The sequence below is a fragment of the Leucoraja erinacea genome, chromosome 1, assembly GCF_028641065.1.
Source record: "Leucoraja erinacea ecotype New England chromosome 1, Leri_hhj_1, whole genome shotgun sequence".
In the NCBI taxonomy this organism is placed as follows: Eukaryota; Metazoa; Chordata; class Chondrichthyes; order Rajiformes; family Rajidae; genus Leucoraja; species Leucoraja erinaceus.
The window spans coordinates 55,187,544-55,208,677 of NC_073377.1; the positions used below are offsets into that span (position 1 = coordinate 55,187,544).

Below are 21,134 nucleotides of genomic sequence, written 5' to 3' on the forward strand. Positions count from 1 at the left end.
CAACAGCACGCAACACAGCCACTTTCAAATAGCTAGAACATTTAGTGTTTATGGTTTGCAACAGTTCAGTCATTGCTCTGGAGTGGAGGTTCACTGCTCCTTGTTATAAAGTGATTCTCTTTCACCGCTATTTTTCTCTCCGAAGTTAATGATGTCAAGGAATGTTTTCATGATCATCCTGCCTCTGTCATTTAAAGGGGCAGCCATGCTAAGATTTATCATCCTCTCACGTAGTGCATTTACGTACTTCTGAACGGTCCTTCCATAAGCCAGGGTGCTGTCTGATTCACCTCTACCCCATTGGTGACATCGGACTTAGACTATGGTGCAATTTTGAGAACTATATTCTGATCTCTGTATCTTCCCCTTTCCTCTACGTATTGTACAGGAGTTTGACTTTATTGTATTTTACGCATTGTGTTATCTTATCTCATTGGATTGCATTCAAAACATAGAAACAAAGCGTTACAAGTGACAATAATAAACCTAAACCTACCTAAACCTAAACCTAAACCACCAAAGTCTATTAATTAGCAAGTACCTTTGTTTAGTTTAGAGACACAGCAAGAAAACAGGGCCTCCCATCCACCAAACCCATGCCCAATATGAGCCACCCATTCACATTAGTTCTATGTTATCCCACATTTGCATCCACTCCCTGCACAGTAGTGCCAATTTACAGAAGTTAATTAATTCTCAAATCTGCACATCTTTGGGATGTGGGAGGAAATGGGAACACCAGAAGGAAACCCATGAGGTCATGAAGAGAACGAGCAAACATGTGGGACGAATTCCAGATGGTGATGAGTCAGAGTATAGAAGTGAGATCGACCAATGACCAAATGGTGCCAGCACAACAACCTGGCTCTCAATATCAGTAAAACCAAGGAACTGATTGTGGACTTTGGAAGAGGAAGGATGAGGACCCACAATCCTGTTTAGATCAATGGGACGATGGTGGAGAGAGTCAAAAACCTCAAATTCCTGGGCATGCATATTTACGAATATCTTACCTGGACCCATAGAAACATAGAAAATAGGTGCAGGAGGAGGCCATTCGGCACTTCGAGCCAGCACCGCCATTCATTGTGATCATGGCTGATCATCTCCTATCAATAACCCGTGCCTGCCTTCTCCCTATATCCCTTGGCTCCACTAGCCCGTAGAGCTCTATCTAACTCTCTCTTAAATCCATCCAGTGACGTGGCCTCCACTGCCCTCTGTGGCAGGGAATTCCATAAATTCACAACTCTCTCGGTGAAAAAGTTTTTTCTTACCTCAGTCTTAAATGACCTCCCATTTATTCTAAGACTGTGGCCTCTGGTTCTGGACTCGCCAAACATTGGGAACATTTTTCCTGCATCTAGCATGTCCAGTCCTTTTATAATTTTATATGTTTCTATAAGAACCCCCTCATCCTTCTAAACTCCAGTGAATACAAAACCCAGCACACTGATGCAATTATAAAAAAAGCACGTCAGCGCCTCTACTTCCTGAGAAGATTACGGAGATTCGGTATGTCAGAGAGGATTCTCTAGAACCTCTACAGATGTACAGTAGAGAGCATATTGACTGGTTGCAGCATGGCCTGGTTTGGCAACTTCAATGTCCACGAGTGGAAACTACTGCAAATGTTGTGAACACTGCCCAATTCATCACTGGCTCTGATCTCCCCACCATCGAAGGGATTTATTGGAATCACTCTCAAAAAGGCAGCCAGCATCATCAGAGACCCACACCATCCTAGCCACACACTCATCTCACCACCGCCGTCTGAGGCAGAGAATTCCACAGACTCACAACTCTCTGTGAGAAATTGAGAAACAATCCTAGCCAAAGTGAGAAAATAGGAGATTCCTATTGGTTGACAAATCCTGGAAGCAGCATGATAATTAGAGTAAATTTCAAAAACACATTATAGGCAATGAAATGTCAGATTGTAATGTCAGAATGGGTAGGCAGTCAGAACCCTTCCCCAACAATTGAACAGTCCAACACTGGAGGGCATAGCTGAGAGGAGGAGAGTTTAAGGGGGACAGTTTTTTTACACAATGGGTGGTGAGGACCTGGAACTCATTGCCCAGGATGGTGGTTGAGGAAGATACTATGGAGGCATCTAAGAGGCTTTTAGATAGGCACATGGAAGTGGAAGGAATAGGGGGATATGGTACAGGCAGATGAGATCAGTTAAGCTTGGCATCATGTACAGTGGAAACCTGTGATGTACTGTTCTATGTTTTGCAGGTGGCAATCAGTGTTGGCTTATTGTTCATTTTAAATCTTAAATTTATAGTTTTTTTATAACCATATAACCATATAACAATTACAGCACGGAAACAGGCCATCTCGGCCCTACAAGTCCGTGCCGAACAATTTTTTTTTCCCCATCAGTCCCACCTGCCTGCACTCATACCATAACCCTCCATTCCCTTCTCATCCATATGCCTATCCAATTTATTTTTAAATGATACCAATGAACCTGCCTCCACCACTTCCACTGGAAGCTCATTCCACACCGCTACCACTCTCTGAGTAAAGAAGTTCCCCCTCATATTACCCCTAAACTTCTGTCCCTTAATTCTGAAGTCATGTCCTCTTGTTTGAATCCTCCCTATTCTCAAAGGGAAAAGCTTGTCCACATCAACTCTGTCTATCCCTCTCATCATTTTAAAGACCTCTATCAAGTCCCCCCTCAACCTTCTGCGCTCCAGAGAATAAAGACCTAACTTATTCAACCTATCTCTGTAACTTAGTTGTTGAAACCCAGGCAACATTCTAGTAAATCTCCTCTGTACTCTCTCTATTTTGTTGACATCCTTCCTATAATTGGGCGACCAAAATTGTACACCATACTCCAGATTTTGTCTCACCAATGCCTTGTACAATTTTAACATTACATCCCAGCTTCTATACTCAATGCTCTGATTTATAAAGGCTAGCATACCAAAAGCTTTCTTTACCACCCTATCTATATGAGATTCCACCTTCAAGGAACTATGCACGGTTATACCCAGATCCCTCTGTTCAACTGTATTCTTCAATTCCCTACCATTTACCATGTACGTCCTATTTTGATTTGTCCTGCCAAGGTGTAGCACCTTACATTTATCAGCATTAAACTCCACCTGCCATCTTTCAGCCCATTTTTCCAAATGGCCTAAATCACTCTGTAGACTTTGGAAATCCTCTTCATTATCCACAACACCCCCTATCTTGGTATCATCTGCATACTTACTAATCCAATTTACCACACCTTCATCCAGATCATTGATGTACATGACAAACAACAAAGGACCCAACACAGATCCCTGAGGCACCCCACTAGTCACCTGCCTCCAGCCGATAAACAGCCATCCACCATTACCCTCTGGCTTCTCCCATTCAGCCACTGTTGAATCCATCTTGCTATTCCTGCATTTATACCCAACAGTTGAACCTTCTTAACCAACCTTCCATGAGGAACCTTGTCAAAGGCCTTACTGAAGTCCATATAGACAACATTCACTGCCTTACCCTCGTCAATTTCCCTAGTAACCTCTTCAAAAAATTCAAGAAGATTAGTCAAACATGACCTTCCAGGCACAAATCCATGTTGACTGTTCCTAATCAGACCCTGTTTATCTAGATGCTTGTATATATTATCTCTAAGTATCTTTTCCATTAATTTGCCCACCACTGAAGTCAAACTAACAGGTCTATAATTGCTAGGTTTACTCTTAGAACCCTTTTTAAACAATGGAACAACATGCGCAGTACGCCAATCCTCGGGGACTATTCCCGTTCCTAATGACATTTGAAATATTTCTGTCATAGCCCCGGCTATTTCTACACTAACTTCCCTCAATGTCCTAGGGAATATCCTGTCAGGACCTGGAGACTTATCCACTTTTATATTTTTCAAAAGTGTCAGTACTTCTTTTACTTTGAACCTCATAGTATCCATAGCTTACTAGTTTCCCTTACCTCACATAATTCAATATCCTTCTCCTTGGTGAATACCGAAGAAAAAAAATTATTCAATATCTCCCCCATCTCTTTTGGCTCTGCAGATAACTGTCCACTCTGTCTCTCCAATGGACCAATTTTATCCCTCATTATCCTTTTGCTATTAATATAGCTGTAGAAACCCTTTGGATTTACTTTCACCTTACTTGCCAAAGCAACCTCATATCTTCTTTTAGCTTTTCTAATTTCCTTCTTAAGATTCTTTTTACATTCCTTATACTCCTCAAGCACCTCATTTACTTCATGCTGCCTATAATTATTGTAGATCTCCCTCTTTTTTTCCGAACAAGATGTCCAATTTCCCTTGAAAACCAGGGCTCTTTCCAATTTTTACTGTTTCCTTTCAACCGAACAGGAACATAAAGATTCTGTACTCTTAAAATTTCCCCTTTAAATGTCCTCCATTTCTCTTCTACATCTTTCCCATAAAACAAAATGTCCCAGTTCACTCCTTTTAAATCATCTCGCATCTCATCAAAGTTAGCCTTTCTCCAATCAAAAATCGCAACCCTATGTCGACCCAAGAGGTACCATCACCACTGTCGAGGTTCACCGCCGCCAAGACTCCATTGGCCCAGGCAGGTTTCGCCACCCAGCTTCTCCACAGCTTCCCAGGAAGCGTCTGGCCAGATGGATTTAGAGGGTTATGGGCCAAGCTTGGGCAGGTGGGAATAGTGTAGATGGGGCATGTTGGTCGGTATGGACAAGTTGGGCCGAAGGGCCAGTTTCCATGCTATGTGACTATGATTATGCATCTATGGAAAGATTAGATAGGGCATTGGCTAGGATGGGGTTTTTTTGGTATTGAAGAGAAGGAATTAGTTTGCTTTGTTTTCCTTGGAGCGGATGAGGCTGAGGTACAAGATCCTGTCTGATCAAGGTGATTATATTTTTTGAAGAAGTCATAAAGGGTGATGAGAGCAGTCTGGTGGATGTAGTCTGCTTGGACCAGTGAAGCTTTTTAACAAGGTCCCACAGGAATTATTGGTCCAAAAGGAGAGAGACCAGGAGACCCAAGATATGTTGACAAATTGGGCCACAATTGGCATGGTAATAGGTGGTGGAAGGTTGTGTTTATGAATGGGAGCCAATGACCAGTGGTGTATCATAGTGACCAGTGCTGGAACCCTTACAGGTACATAAATCATTTGGATATGAATGCAGGAGGTTTGCTAAGTAACAATACAACCAGCACAAAAAAGTTTGCTGTTCATGATAGTGAGGAGATCTATCATTCAGATTAATAATGATCTGCTGGAGATCTATCCGGGCAGAGCAACATCAGATGAAATTAAATCCTGATGTATAATGATATATTTAAATAATAATTTCAGGTGATATACTTCTGGAGGAAAGTAGCACCAAAAGTAGTATTCAGGAACTGCTACAGAAAAAGTCCCAAAATCCCTGAAGATAGCATTACAGGTAGATAAAATAGTTAAGAAGGTGAAAAAGATACTTGCCCTCATTGAACATCAGAGCAGGGAGGTTATGGCACAGTTTTATAAAACATTGATTAGGTTGTACTGCAGTACTGGGTCTGCAGTTCTGGTCTCCACAACACAGGAAGAATGTACTGGAGAGGTTGCAGACGGGGTTCACCAGGATGGTTGGTGCCTGGAATGGAGTTTTTCAGTAATAGAACCATAGAAACATAGAAATTAGGTGCAGGAGTAGGCCATTCGGCCCTTCGAGCCTGCACCGCCATTCAATATGATCATGGCTGATCATCCAACTCAGTATCCCGTACCTGCCTTCTCTCCATACCCCCTGATCCCCTTAGCCACAAGGGCCACATCTAACTCCCTCTTAAATATAGCCAATGAACTGGCCTCAACTACCCTCTGTGGCAGAGAGTTCCAGAGATTCACCACTCTCTGCGTGAAAAAAAAAAGTTCTTCTCATCTCGGTTTTAAAGGATTTCCCCTTTATCCTTAAGCTGTGACCCTTGTCCTGGACTTCCCTAACATCGGGAACAATCTTCCTGCATCTAGCCTGTCCAACCCCTTAAGAATTTTGTAAGTTTCTATAAGATCCCCTCTCAATCTTCTAAATTCTAGAGAGTATAAACCAAGTCTATCCAGTCTTTCTTCATAAGACAGTCCTGACATCCCAGGAATCAGTTTGGTGAACCGTCTCTGCACTCCCTCCATGGCAATAATGTCCCTCCTCAGATTTGGAGACCAAAACTGTACGCAATACTCCAGGTGTGGTCTCACCAAGACCCTGTACAACTGCAGTAGAACCTCTCTGCTCCTATACTCAAATCCTTTTGCAATGAAAGCTAACATACCATTCATAATGAGGAGAGACTGGATAGGTTGGGTTTGCTTTCCCTGGAATGTTGGAGGCTGAGGGAGACCTGCGAAATATCATGAGGGTCTAACATGATTTGACTATCAGTAAGTTGGACTCTATTCCCAGTGGTCAGAGTGACCAAACCATAAGATGTTCGATAATTCACCAACTTATTGTAGTATCCCTTTGTTGGTGATAGCTAGTTAGTTAATGTATTTATTGTCACGTGGAATGAGATGCAGTGAAGTGCTGATTCTGCATTCAATTCATCAGATCATACTATACATGTGTACAATGAAGCCTCTTCCAGAACAGCCTGCAGAGAGTTGCCATGTTGTAGTGCAACCTTGCAACATCCAAGTCTCTGAAATATGAACACTTGGACCAATGAAACAAAGAGAGACTTTAATCTCCATTTAATGTTTCGTTAGGTTTAGTTTAGTTTTGAGACACAACATAAAAACAGGCCCTTCAAACCACCAAGATGGTGCCGACCAGCGCTCACCCCTATACTAGTTCCCCCCTACACACCTTAAAGAACTATCCCATCTCACCAGGCACAATTTACAGAAACCTATTAACCTACAAACCTGCACATCTTTGGAATGCGGGAGGAAACTGGAACACCAGGAGAAAAATCACACGGACCCAGGGGGAACGTACAAACTCCGTACAGACAGCGCCCATAGTCAGGATCGAACCTGGATCTCTGGCGCTGTAAGGCAGCAACTCTACTGCCACTCCAAAGATGTACAGGTTTGTGAATTGTCCCTTGTGTGTGTAGGATATGGTTAGCATGCGGGGGTCGCTTGTTGGCAGGGACTTGTTGGGCCGAAGGGCCTGTTTCCATGCTGTATCACTAAACTAAACTAAAAAATACTGTGTTACACAAGTATAATGTGTTATAGTTGACCAATGCATGCTGGATTCTGTTGATAGTTGACTAAAATAAACCCACATTTTACTTCGGAGTCACGTGAGTGACTACATGAAGAACCCGTCCAGCACGCATGCGCGACATAGCGTTCACGCAGATGCAACAGCGACGAACGGGAGTACAGGCGCTCCCGCTACAAGCCTGAAGGAACGGATCGTTGGGTAAGTACTTACCCACAGGTTCGAATTCACTACTTTGCTCCTCTTTGTTGCTCCAGGGGAACTGGAGACAGCAAAGCAGAACAGAGGGAAGCGGCCCCCGTTTGACTCCAGGGAAGGAGCGTTCCGTCAGTGGAGGGGGGAGAGGCGGCACCGGGACCGCACACGCTGCGGTCCACAGTCAGGGTACTGAGCCGATGCCCAGTCCGCTAACAGCTGTCTGACCAACAGCAGCGGACTGGAGGGAAACTAAAAAACCGGCCGGTAACCCCTACATACTCCCGACAAGGAGACTCGCTGCCCGAGAACCGCAGAAATGCCGCCTGAAAATGGCAGGCAGCCTCTAGCAGCAAAGCCAGCAACCAAACCTCGGGCTGGAGACAGACATGGAAGATGGAATCGGCACTTCAAACTCCGGCGAGACTTGCCTCAGGAGCAGGGGCAAGCTCGCCAAGGGAGCATAACACTCCCACTCCAGTGCACTACAGCACTGGCCATCTCCCTTATCGAGGGATTGATGGCGACCAGGGCTGGGCTGGTCAAGAAGAGGGGTCACTGGCTGAACAACATCGGGAGTATGCTTGAGGTACAGGATCAGGAAGAGCTGCTGGGTGTGGCCGCTATGTGGCTCCACCACAAGCGAGATGGCTTTTCAGTCTCAACTGACGGCCAGCTTACTACCTGTTCTTTTCAAAAAACCTCTCCAAGACGGGTAGTCATGAGGCGTTGGATTTCATCACGCCTCCCCTAAATTGCATTTACTCAAAGTGCCCACCATTATTGGGGGGTACATTGAGCATAACTTTTTAAAACCCAAATATCTTAAATTGCATTTGATACCCCTAACGTCGGCTATCATTTTCGCATGCTCATTCCAGAGGGGCAGGGTAATATGGCAAAACACCTGACCCAACTGTTCACAGTATGCTCCGCAACTTCTCGAAGGAAGTTATAAAACCTGCCCTCAACCTAAAAAATTCACAGGACTGTGAGAACGCCGGCCTCACAACCACAGATCCTGCTATCTGGCTAAGTTACCAAACCAAGCCTAAGAAACTGGACGAAGTATCCAAAATATTCGGCATCAAGAGGGCAGGGCCTGGAATGAGCACCACACAAAGCCAGACAGCAGTACCTCCACGCGTCCACCAGTAGGCGTCTATTTAATAGTACTGGTGAAAGCTCGGGGCCCGCATGCCAACCCCCGTAAGCCCTTTCAGGCCAGGGTCCAGAGCGGGCCCCATGGAAAATGTGCCACCCCCAACAACACCATCCCTACAGACAAGGAACCAGAAACTGAAGAAATGAACACACCACTAAACAACAGTGAAGACAGATAAGTATGGTTCCTACCATCACATAAAAGGTGAAGGGTTTGTACTAACAGGGGGGGGGGGCTGGAATCACACCTGGGTTGGGAACATGAAGAACTATCACACTTGTTAGTTATATAACAAAAGTATTCAAGGATAAAAATAGAATTAAGAAACCCATCACTTCTCGGCCTTTTGGCTAAGATCAAGTGTAGTATCTGTTCTTAGTTTAATATCTGATACGTCCCCTATCTATGGACCATATATTACCAGTTCAGCATGCACCCCAAAGGGTTCTACCCTCCCACTAAAAAAGAACATGAGGGACTAGCTAACTGGAGAAGATATACTAGGGGTCATAAGAAGCCTAATATGAACCTTTGGTACCAAAAAACCCAAAGATGGTGAATGTCGCACCATCATTGACTTTACCACTTGAGTATTTTCACCAGGTTACACACTTATGGAAACTTGTAACTGCTAACCATGGATTTCCTAGGATACTTTATGGTAGCCATCAACTTAAAAGATGCATACTATTCAGTACCCATTCATAAAGATTTTCGGAGATACCACAATTTACCTGGATGGGGTAACTATGGCAGTATAAATTATTGACAATGGCTAATATGAGCCAAAACTGTTTCCAGATATTCAAACCAGCCCTGACGCTGTTAAGGAACATATCGTCATGGCATGTCTCTATGATATTAACGACAGACAAATCCATGGGAATAGCTAATCAGCAGCATTAGCTACTAAAACTTATTTAGCCTGGGCTCTGTCATACTATCCAGATGGATCTACGTTGACACCATCCACAACTATTGACTATCTGGTATTCAAGTAACTCTACCCACTCATCTATAACATTGCCATAAGGAGAGTCAGCGTATGACACAACCTGTAACAATTAATGGTAACAATCAACCAACCATTCAACTAGTGGCTAGAGTAATTGGGAGTTAGTAGCAGCATTACCAGCTACTTAACTTGAACCTTTCCATTAGAGCTAAGGTGCTAATGTTTAAACTAAATACCCATGCCCAGAACATGGTGGCAAATGGACTAATCTGGAGTTGTCATCACTATAGACACTGGGCATAAAACCTAGTTGGAAATATTGAGTACGTTCTATTGGTAAAAGCATATTATTCAGTAGTGCACCATTTTGCATGTTCGTTTATAAATTAACAACATCACAGTGGTAGCATATACCAACCACTTGGGCAGAATAAAATCGATATCATGTGACAATTTATTTAACAATTGGTAACCGTATGTCGTCAAACATATTCGACCATCAGCAAACTTACCTACCAGGTGAGCTAAATACTGTAAACAGACATATTAAACCAAAGTATTTGCTGAAATTACAAAGCAATATGGAACACCAGATATCGATTTCCCTGTATTTCAATTGAATCACCACGTACCGATGTATGTCGCATGAAACCAAACTTTGAGGGCGACAATTAATACATTCCCGCTGAACTGGGTGGTGGCGGGGGGGGGAATCTAATCTCTATGTTCTCCCCTTTTTTCTACCTCATCAGTCAGGTACTACGGCCTCATCAGTCGGGTACTACGCAAACCCACAGTCACGGTTCCCAGTGGTCCTCGACATGGTCATCAAAACCCTAATGATTTCCCAATAGCCCAGACTTATCAACTCACCCAGTTTCAGGCATAAGCCACCCATGCCACGATAAATTAAACTACTGGGTTGCAGATTTGAAAAGACCATTAAAGGGCCTGGGTTGCAGAATTGGGAAGACCACTGCTGGGCCTGGATTGTCAAACAGCACTATCGACACGATGATAGCATCCCCTCGCATATCCACTAGGGAACATACTTGGCGAACATCAAGAAGTGGGAAGATACTATTCAAATACAGGAACTACATATTCAACTACAACAAAACCTGTACTGAAGTTCCTGGCAGAGCTTCATCACAATGAAGGACTCAGCTACTGCGCCATCTACACAGCCAGAAATGCTCTGTCAGCCTACTTAACTCGGGCACCAGGACAACAGGCCATAGGGTACCACCCGCTGGTGATCAAATTCAGGAGGGGCATATTCAACTCTAATCCCCCAGACCTAGGTACACCCAAATCTGGGATGTCAGTGTGGACCTGACGTACCTTAGGGGATGGTCACCAGCCAGGTCCCTCACCCTGGAACAGCCCACCCTGTAGACAGTCATGCTGATGGCCTAGTCTCAGCACAAAGAGTTCAGTTTCCTCCATCCACTACGATTGGACAATATGGTCCACTACACCATGTTACATTACCATTAGGGGCTGGTCAAACAGAGCAAACCAGGAACATCAGGTCTCGTCATGGAATTCCAGGCATACCCACCTGAACCACGGTTATGTGTCATGACTCACTTATTGAACTACATCGACACAATAAGTAATCCTCGAGGGAGAGAAAAAGCCTTATGGGTCAGCCACAAGAAACCTTATGGTCGGGTGACGAGCCAAACTATCTCAAGTGGCTCAAGCAGGTACTGGGAGTTGCTGGAGTACATACTAACGTGTATAAATCTTACTCCACCAGGGCAGCATCCACATCAGTGACTAAGAGGATGGACGTGCCTATGGACCACATCCTGGCTACAGCGGGGTGGTCTAGGGAGTATACGTTCCAAACTTTTATAACAAGCCACTGGCAGAACCTGTATCGTTTGCAGAAAAAGTATTAGAATCTGCAAAAAATATATAATTTAAGCCCGGGGGAGCATTTTGGTCTTGTTATTGTTAATAACACCATTATTGTTTTACAAACAGATTCATGGTTGATTACGATAACATACTTCCTCCCTCAAATGACTTCGGCAGCGAGTGAAGTATGAACTGTTACACGGTTTGAAATCACAGAGCTATAAAATCACTCACGTGACTCAGAAGTAAAATAGTAAGATTAAATGAAAACTTACCAGTTTGAAGTTTGATCTGTATTTTATGAGGAGTTACGATGAGGGATTACGTGCCCTCCGCTCCCATCCTCAATAATAGAGATTTTACTTTGAAGTCACGTGGGTGACTACGTGAAGAAGTCCGCCAGGATGCATGCGTGTCATATCGCTACACGCATTGCGAAACGTCAGACGCGGTGGAAGGACGTTCCTCCGCGGCGGCAGTTTAAAAGCCGCTAATTGCAGGTAAGAGTTTACTCTGCGGTCTTTTTGTTTCTTTTTCCCAACTACAGGTGGGAAATGGACAGAGCAAAAAAGACAAGGGCTGCGACAAATCTGGTGAGGGAGGACCGCGGAGTAGCGGGAAGCCAGCGAGAGCAGCTGATGGCACTCGGATCACCCGTAGTGGGATCAGCTGTGCCCGACGCCGCCGCCGGTCCGGCCAAATCCACACGGCCAGGCGGCAAGGCAAAATACAAATCCAACAAGATCGTGGACTCGGAGGAGTCCGACTTTGAAACACCGCGGGCGGACAACGACCGAGAGCGCTGGACCCTGATGGAACGGTGTGTGGAGCATTTGCTCCAACGTGACAGACTCCGGGAGATGGAGTCGGGTCACTGTGGGCCCTATGGTAAACCCACAGCAGTACCTTGTCAAGGGCTGCACAGTGCTTCCACCTCACCGGAGGGGAGCACTGCGGGTCAGTTCTGGGCTGACCTAGAAGAGGAGTCCGCAGAAGAACACACAAGTGTGCATGTGGTGCGAGAAAAGGAGAACTTGCTGGACATGGTGGCCAATTTTATACAGCCGGAACAGACTGGGAAAAATCTGGAGCCAAAGCTTGCTGCCAGTATTGACTATATGTCATTAAACCAGTTACAAGAGCAGGCTGTACTGGACACCACAGGAAGACACCTGGCACCGGGCAACTGCATTTCCCTGAACGTCCCAATCATCAACAACTGTATCTGGAAACACATCGGAACAGGGGTCAGGAGCATGGATGTGAAACTACAAAAAGTGCTAAAATTGCTGACCGCAGGGATAACAGCATTTGCCCGTACAGTGGACAACAGAAATATGTCCCAGGATCAACAAGATGCGCTGGCACTACTGTGTAACACCCAGCACAAAATAAATAATATCAGGAAAAGGACCATTCAACCGACACTAAACCCAAAATTTGCGGGACTGTGCAAACCTGGGGCCACAAAACCACCAATTCTCTTGTTCGGTGGCAACCTATCGAAGCAGGTAAAAGAGCTCAATGAAGAAGCCAAAACTTTGGGATTAATAAAAGGGACACCGACAAAAACACACGACAGCCAAAGACAGCATCCCTACGCACCCACCAGCAGAACTGGTGAAAGCTCGAAGGCCCGGTATTACAAACATGAGTCTTTTTTAGGCCATGGCCCAGGCCGGCCTTCTTGGAAGATGCGGGGAACCCCAAAGCCAACACCAACCAACCCGAGAAACCAGGCACCAGCACAACAATAGCGGAAGAACGACAAGAAGAAATAAACCTGCCACTGGTAACAATGGAGGTAGGTGGATCTGGTTCCCTAAAAGATATGGAGAGCATGGGTGTTGGGGGGAGACTACACTGGTTTTTGAATGCATGGAGCATGCTAACTACCGATACTTACATCTTAAACAGTATCCAGGGTTATACAATAGAATTTATACACAAGTACAGCCCTCCAGTTCAACATAGACCAAACCGAATGTTCGTACTCTCTGATAAAGAAAAATCAGAGGCACAAGCTGAACTGGAGCGGCTTTACATAAAAGGTGTAATTGAGAAAACCCAACACGAACCATTAGAATTCGTGTCCAATATTTTTTCCAAAACCAAAAAAGATGGTGGTTGTCGCATCATCATAGATCTGACTAAATTAAATACATTTGTACAATATATTCACTTCAAAATGGAAACCTTTGTTACTGCTAAACAATTAATTTCCAAAGGGTACTACATGGCCAGCATCGATTTAAAAGATGTTTACTATTCAGTACCCATACGAGGTGACCACAGATGTTACTTAAAATTTAACTGGATGGGACAAATCTGGCAATATAAAGCACTGCCAAATGGGCTATCATCAGCCCCCAGGCTGTTCACAAAAATTTTAAAACCAGCCCTAGCGTTCCACGGAAACATAATCACATTGTTATGGCATATTTAGATGACATACTCATAGTGGGCATAACTTTAGAATTGGCTATACTAACTGTAACAGCCACAAAACAGTTATTCGAAAAACTGGGATTTATCATCCATCCAGTTAAATCTAAACTAACACCGTCCACTACTATGGACTATTTGGGATTCGCCATTGACTCAGTTCACATGACGGTGACTCTACCTAAGGGAAAGGCTAGAGATTTAATAGAGGCTTGCAACAACCTCATTGACATCAGAAATCCATCCATCAGATTGGTAGCAAAAGTAATTGGTAAAATGGTGGCTGCTTTCCCAACCACACAATTTGGACCTCTATATTACCAAAACTTACAGAGCAAAAATACAAGCTCTAAAAATCAATGCAGGCCACTTTGACAGACCTATGAGACTACCAATTCAAGCCAAAATGGAACTAAAATGGTGGATAGACAACCTCTGGTTTTGTTCCAACCCAATCATTGTCAGTAACCCTTCTATGGTACTACAAACCGATGCCAGTGCACTTGGGTGGGGAGCCACCAATACCACCACCAGCTGTGGAGGTAGATGGACAGCACAGGAGGCATCTTTCTTACTCACACTGGGCATAAACTACTTGGAAATGTTGGGAGCGTTCCATGGCCTTAAGTTATATTGTACTGGGTCATATCACCAGCTTGTTAGATTACAAATAGACAATACCACCGTGGTAGCATACATCAACCACATGGGTGGTAACAAATCGGTATCATGTGACAATCTCGCTAATTCAATTTGGCAATGGTACATCCAGAGAGATATTTGGATATCAGCCACTTACCTACCAGGGAGACTAAATTTAGTGGCAGACACCAGGTCATGCAAATTTAATGAAAACACCGAATGGATGTTGAACAAAATGGTATTTGCTGATATTACAGCAAAATATGGGACACCAGATATCGATCTATTTGCATCCAGATTAAACAACCAGATATCTAACTATGTTTCATGGGAACCAGATCCTGGGGCAGCAGCAACAGATGCATTCTCGATGCATTGGGGGAAATTGTTTATCTATGCATTCCCTCCTTTCTGCCTCATCAGTCAGGTATTAAGGAAAATACAACAAGACTCTGCGTCTGGTATTTTGGTAGTACCCGATTGGCCTACACAACCATGGTTCCCAGTGGTGCAAAACATGGTTTTAGAACCATGTATTAACATCCCACATAGACCAGACTTGTTACTACATCCCGTGACAGGGGATAGCCATCCATGCCATAAAAGCTTGAACCTGTTAATTTGTAGAGTTTAAAAATACCACTTCTACAACTGGGACTAATGGACCGAATGGCGATCATGATCTTGGCAGCCCAAAGACAATCAACTAAAAAACAATATCTGGTCTACATCAGGAAGTGGGAAATGTACTGTCAAAATAACGGGCCAGCCGGGGCGGTGACTGCGGGTGCTCGGAAGGCCCCGACCACGGATGAACACGGAGGGGAGGCTGGCTGGACTATGGTGCCATCCTCACCTTGATGCCATTTATGTTATGTTGTGTCGTGGACTTTCTGTGTTTGTGCTTTTTTTTAAATTCAATTTCAATTTTATTTTTAATATGTTTTATTATTTATTTATTATTATTTATTTTTTTTTAATTATTTTTTTTTATGATACTGCCTGTAAGGGAAATTCATTTCGTTGTCTCAAATTGAGACAATGACAATAAATTTGAATACAATCTAATACAATACAATACAATACAATAAAATACAACATCACCAGCAGAAACATGAACATCCCATCTGTTCTGGAATATCTGGCAGGCCTCCACTATGATGAGAGGCTCAGCTACAGTGCCATCAACAGCGCCAGAGGTGCCCTGTCGACTTACCTATGGCAAGGGACAGAGCGTTACACTGTAGGGACTCACCCTCTGGTAACAAAGCTCATGAGGGGAATATTTAATATGAATCCCCCAAAAACCAGGTACTCCCAAATTTGGGATGTAAGCATTGTCCTGAAAATGCTCAGGACCTGGGCTCCAGCATCAACTTTGTCCCTACAAAGACTAACTTTGAAAACAGTCATGTTAATGGCAATGGTCACGGCACAGAGGGTTCAGTCACTGCATAAACTCAGACTGGACAACATGACCTCCTCACCGGACGATATTACATTCCACATCTACGAACTGGTTAAGCAGAACAGACAGGGATCAGCAGGCCTCAATATACACTTCAGGCCATACTCTTCAGATGACCGTCTATGTATAGTTAGACACCTGTCATTATACATAGAGAAAACAAAAATCCTAAGAGGCAATGAGAATGGACTGCTGATCAGCCATAAGCAACCTCACAAAAGAGTGACGGTCCAGACCATCTCGAGATGGCTGAAACAGGTACTGACACAGGCTGGGGTGGATACTAAGGTTTTTAAATCTCATTCCACCAAGGTTGCAACTACATCGGCAGCAGTACAACTGGATGTGCCCATGGACCAAGTCCTCGAAGCAGCAGGATGGTCAGGGGAAAGAACTTTCCAGTTATTTTACAATAAACCAGTGATGAAAGCTGGAACATTTGCAGAAAACATTTTAAATTCTGTAAATTAATCAAACCCATAAAAGGGGTATAATTTGTGTTAATAAATTTTATGATTTCAATGACGAATCATGTCCAAATTATGTTAACACAATTCCTCCTACAGCCATGGCAGATGTGATGCATGGACTCGTTTCCACGGCATGAAATCACAGAGCTTTAAAATCTTCACGTAGTCACTCACGTGACTCCGAAGTAAAATAGTAAGATTAAATGAGAATTTACTAGTTTGAAGTTTGATCTGTATTTTATGAGGAGTTACGATACAATACAATACAATACAATACAATACAATACAATACAATACAATACAATACAATTTATTTGTCACTTGAACCTCATAGAGGCTCACGTGAAATGTTGTTTCTGCAGTCATACATACAAGAAAAAAAAAAGACCCAAGACACAACACAATTTACAGACATCCATCACAGCGCATCTCCACCTCGCTGTGATGTAAGGCAAAAAAAACGTATCTCTCCCCTGCACTTCCCTCTCCCCCCGATGTCAGAGTCAAAGTCAGAGCCCCCGGCGGGCGATAACAATTGTCCCGCGGCCATTAACGCCGCGCCGGGTGATGCAAGGCCGCGCTGCGGGTCTTGTTGTTGGAGCCCTGGGCGGGCGCTGGCATAGTCCCGCAGCCGTTGAAGCCACGCCGGGCGATGATGTAAGGCCCCGCTCCAGGTCATCCTCAACCCCGCTACTCGGGCGGGAGAAGTCGCCGCTGCAGAAGCCCCGAAAAGCGGTCTCCCAGCAGGGACCCGCGGGCTCCCAGTGTCACTGTCCACCAGACCTGCGGTAAGCCTCCGAATCTCCGAGGGTCGGGTCACAGCAGCGCGCCACCACAGCTCCACCCACTCCGGACTCGGCCAACTCTGTGATGGTGAGTAGGTCCGCAGCTCCGTGACTGGAGCCCCAGGACGTTCCTGCTGGAGGCCGCTCCACAGGGAAAGGTCGGGTTCTCCGTGCAGGGGAAAAATTTTAAAAGTTTCCCCCCCCCCCCCCCCCCCCCCCCCCCCCCCACACACACACACACATACCCCATCAAAAAAATAAAAAACTATATTAAAACGGGATAAAAAATAACAAAAAGACAGACGGACTGCAGAGGCCGCTGCGATGTGAGTCGCGCCACCCACCGGAACTCACCGGAACGATGAGGGATTACGTGCCCTCCGCTCCCACCCTTGATCATATACTTAACTGGTATCTCTTCTCTAATCTTATTATGTTTAAGTCATTACAGTTATCTGTGATTTCACACCGCTGCTTTGAAGAATGACACGCATGCATCCTGGCGGGCTTATTTTAAACATATTTTTGCTCTTTATCTGTATTACTTAAGAGGTCAAATTTGTACATTAAGACTAGGAACACTTAACAGGACAACAATCCCTCATCGTAACTCCTCATAAAATACAGATCAAACTTCAAACTGGTAAGTTCTCATTTAATCTTACTATCAAACTGGTATCTAAGCTCTCTTATTCTTTACTATATTTATTTCAATTACTGTGTCTTTCTGTGATTCCACACCGCTGCTTTGAAGTATGTCGCGCATGCGTGCTGGACGGGTTCTTCACGTAATCCCTCATCGTAACTCCTCATAAAATACAGATCAAACTTCAAACTGGTAAGTTCTCGTTTAATCTTACTATTTTATTTGTCAGTGTCTAACCTCTCATCTCTGCCTCACAGGATTTATATCAAAATCGTCCTTTCTTGTAGTTTATTTTCACTAACATTTATCAGTGCTCTGTGAATATACATTGCCTACATTAATGCAGCTTAGTCAAATACAGACAATAAAAAGCCTTCTGGTTTCTTGACAAGAAATATTTCAGATGAATTAAATCAATGTTGCCAAATTTTATTTTTTTGTTGTCCTGTTAAGTGTTCCTAGTCTTAATGTACAAATTTGACCTCTTAAGTAATACAGATAAAGAGCAAAAATATGTTTAAAATAATCACGATGCCACAAAAATGCGTGAGCGAATTTTTTACTCTCTTCATGAATTTTGGTATGTAACCTTTAAACCAAGACCGCACTTTGATGGACATCGCCCAGAGTCTTATAGCCAAAGTGATTAATGGGTGCCACAAATTGCTGCATTTTCCATTGATTGTAAAACAAGCAGAACTCCTTTCCTCAGAATACTCTTAATGTATGGATATGCAGGGGCAGATATTTGTGAATCTTGACACAAATTAAATGCGCATACGTCAACACCCAGTGTCACGGGAAGTATGTGTGGAATATTAGAAACATAGAAACATAGAAATTAGGTGCAGGAGTAGGCCATTCGGCCCTTCGAGCCTGCACCGCCATTCAATATGATCATGGCTGATCATCCAACTCAGTATCCTGTACCTGCCTTCTCTCCATACCCCCCTGATCCCCTTAGCCGGAAGGGCCACATCTAACTCCCTCTTAAATATAGCCAATGAACTGGCCTCAACTACCCTCTGTGGCAGAGAGTTCCAGAGATTCACCACTCTCTGTGTGAAAAAAGTTCTCCTCATCTCGGTTTTAAAGGATTTCCCCCTTATCCTTAAGCTATGACCCCTTGTCCTGGACTTCCCTAACATCGGGAACAATCTTCCTGCATCTAGCCTGTCCAACCCCTTAAGAATTTTGTAAGTTTCTATAAGATCCCCTCTCAATCTCCTAAATTCTAGAGAGTATAAACCAAGTCTATCCAGTCTTTCTTCATAAGACAGTCCTGACATCCCAGGAATCAGTCTGGTGAACCGTCTCTGCACTCCCTCTATGGCAATAATGTCCTTCCTCAGATTTGGAGACCAAAACTGTACGCAATACTCCAGGTGTGGTCTCACCAAGACCCTGTACAACTGCAGTAGAACCTCCCTGCTCCTATACTCAAATCCTTTTGCAATGAAAGCTAACATACCATTCGCTTTCTTTACTGCCTGCTGCACCTGCATGCCTACCTTCAATGACTGGTGTACCATGACACCCAGGTCTCGCTGCATCTCCCCCTTTCCCAATCGGCCACCATTTAGATAATAGTCTGCTTTCCCGTTTTTGCCACCAAAATGGATAACCTCACATTTATCCACATTATACTGCATCTGCCAAACATTTGCCCACTCACCCAGCCTATCCAAGTCACCTTGCAGTCTCCTAGCATCCTCCTCACAGCTAACACTGCCCCCCAGCTTAGTGTCATCCGCAAACTTGGAGATATTGCCTTCAATTCCCTCATCCAGATCATTAATATATATTGTAAATAGCTGGGGTCCCAGCACTGAGCCTTGCGGTACCCCACTAGTCACTGCCCGCCATTGTGAAAAGGACCCGTTTACTCCTACTCTTTGCTTCCTGTTAGCCAGCCAGTTCTCTATCCACATCAATACTGAACCCCCAATGCCGTGTGCTTTAAGTTTGTATATTAATCTCTTATGTGGAACCTTGTCGAAAGCCTTCTGGAAGTCCAGATACACCACATCCACTAGTTCTCCCCTATTCACGCTACTAGTTACATCCTCGAAAAATTCTATAAGATTTGTCAGACATGATTTACCTTTCGTAAATCCATGCTGACTTTGTCCAATGATTTCACCACTTTCCAAATGTGCTGCTATCCCATCTTTAATAACTAGCAGTTTCCCCACTACCGATGTTAGACTAACTGGTCTGTAATTCCCCGTTTTCTCTCTCCCTCCCTTCTTAAAAAGTGGGGTTACGTTTGCTACCCGCCAATCCTCAGGAACTACTCCAGAATCTAAAGAGTTTTGAAAGATTATTACTAATGCATCCACTATTTCTGGAGCTACTTCCTTAAGTACTCTGGGATGCAGCCTATCTGGCCCTGGGGATTTATCGGCCTTTAATTATTGATTAGGAAATTGCAGTTTGAGTTGTCAGTAATACCAAATAATTAATATTTATTTATTTCATTATTTGTTTATTTGTTCCGAACAAGTAAAGACATAAATAGGAATAAATAACAACAACAAAATCGAGGTAGTCAAACAATTGGACATTCCAGGCAATATTTGCAAAGCAATGAAAAGCATAAAGCAAAATTTAAATGTCCAACATTTTTCTTTACAAGCTCGAAAAGGAGTGAGAAGAATAACTTATTTAATCTCACCCCTTCTCCCTAAACCCTTCTTCCATATTTAATAATTAATTAATTAATAATAATAATACCCTAGACAATTGTTAGAGATGCATACAGACATATATATACATACAGCTGATATACACATACAAGTAATATGTATGAAGTAACCAAAAAACGTAAAAACGTAAATAAATAATAAATAAACATTAACCCCTGTTTGTTAACCATCACCTTCATCCCTGTACCTTGTGAAAAAAAGTTTTTTGTATGTCATTTTGAAGTGGTTCATATTTGGACATTGCTTTAACTCCACATTCAAACTGTTCCACAATCCTACTCCACAGACCGAAATACAAAAAGTTTTTCTGGTCGTGCGGACTCTTTGTACCTTAAAATTAAATATTCTTCTTAAATGATAACCCCCCACTCGCTTATTGAATAATTTTTGTATATTTCCAGGTAAGTTTTTGTTTTTGGCCCTAAACATTATCTGTTCTGTTTTAAATGCAACCAAATCTTCTAATTTTAATAATTTTGACTGTAAGAATAATGGATTAGTGTGACCCAGATACCTGACATTGTGAATAATACGTATTGCTCTTTTTTGCAGAATAGTTAATGAATGTAGCGAACTTTTATAGTTA

The 21,134-nt window shown here is 43.5% G+C and overlaps 1 pseudogene; it reads left to right on the forward strand.

Moving 5' to 3' along the window:
• Positions 1-8,890: 8,890 nt before the first annotated feature.
• On the forward strand, positions 8,891-9,001 carry LOC129705148 (U2 spliceosomal RNA; annotated as a pseudogene).
• The last annotated feature ends 12,133 nt before the right edge of the window (positions 9,002-21,134 follow it).